We start from the raw sequence: 1337 nt of genomic DNA, 5'->3' as shown, positions 1-1337 counted from the left end.
GGAGTTCATAATTTGTAGTTTGGAGTTATGATTAATTTAAATTGAGGAATTTAGTTTATAAATGGTTTGTGGAGATGAGATAGCTCCTAAACTAGAAACCGTGCAGAAGTAATTTAAAGAGGGAAGTAGGAAAAAAATAAATTAAAATAATTATTTTACTTTATAAAATTGAATATTAAAAAATTAATTGGAGGGAACCTAAATTTTAAAATAAGAGATTATCTTACACTGTTTAACTGCTGTGGATGTCACGGCTTCTCCCGAAAGGGTAAAAAAACAGAGAGTAAATGAACATCAATATGCTGGCTGTGGGGTTCGAACCCACGCGCACTTATGTGCAGAAGATCTTAAGTCTTCCCCCTTAACCTCTCGGGCAAACCAGCTTGACAATAGATGTTCATGAAAAATAATTTAAATAATTTTACATTTAAATTGATTTTTCTAATTTTATTTCATCATATCTTAAGAAATAAGAACGATCAATTTATGATTTTATCGTATGAGAAATTTTTTTGTTAAGGCGAACGAACCACATTATCTGCATTCTATTTTAGCAGTAAACTATCACTTTTGAATTTAACCACCTATTTGATTGTGAACACATGAAATAAAAATTACTAAATATATGAATAAATAGAAGTCATCATATACTTTTTTGTCTTACTTGCCTAAATTGAAAGATACTTTTGCACTTGAACGAACTCTTTACTATATAATAAAGTTTTGTTTATAGCTACGTCATGTAAATAGATAAAAATTACACAAAATTTATGTAAAATAATAATTTTGTCTTTTGTTTTTATTTGTTTGTATGACTCAGTTGTATAATTCAATTGTAAACATAAAATTACTCTTTGCTATATTTGAATAATATGTTTATTTTTAAGAAAATGTTATTTAAAACCCATTTTTTCCCTTTTTAGCTTGGTATAGCAAAAAGAGAAAATTAAGAGCAAATCTGCAGATAGACAAAGAAAGAAAAAAAACATATATATATCTTCCTTTAGCAATCTAAATGAAATACAAGGAAGTAAGAATGTATGGTTTTGCCTTTGATGTCTCTGCAACTTTGCCAGATTTACTTTTATAAATTTAAACCCAAAGAACTATTTCATGTATCTAATGCAACACATATAGACTCTTAAATTATTTCAAATAATACATGTTAAATTTTCACTTAAAAAAAAAAAAAAAAAATTTCAACAATGTTATGCCTGAGAAATATAGGGCTGACGTAAGGTCTAGTCAACCTGCGAAAGTCAGAGCATGGGTACACCCGTAGCCTGCTTCTGTCAGAATAGTGGACGCGCGCAAGGCCAGCTAGGAGCTGTGGTGAC

The 1337-nt window shown here is 29.1% G+C and overlaps 1 non-coding gene across 1 annotated transcript; it reads right to left on the bottom strand.

Moving 5' to 3' along the window:
- Window positions 1-300: 300 nt before the first annotated feature.
- On the bottom strand, window positions 301-383 carry TRNAL-UAA. The gene has a single exon. It is a non-coding gene; the product is annotated as a tRNA-Leu (tRNA).
- Between the last annotated feature and the right edge of the window lie 954 nt (window positions 384-1337).

This window comes from Pistacia vera, unplaced genomic scaffold, assembly GCF_008641045.1.
Source record: "Pistacia vera cultivar Batoury unplaced genomic scaffold, PisVer_v2 Contig910, whole genome shotgun sequence".
In the NCBI taxonomy this organism is placed as follows: domain Eukaryota; kingdom Viridiplantae; phylum Streptophyta; class Magnoliopsida; order Sapindales; family Anacardiaceae; genus Pistacia; species Pistacia vera.
The sequence above is the reverse complement of the archived record's forward strand: the minus strand, read 5'-3'. Positions and strand labels throughout refer to the sequence as shown.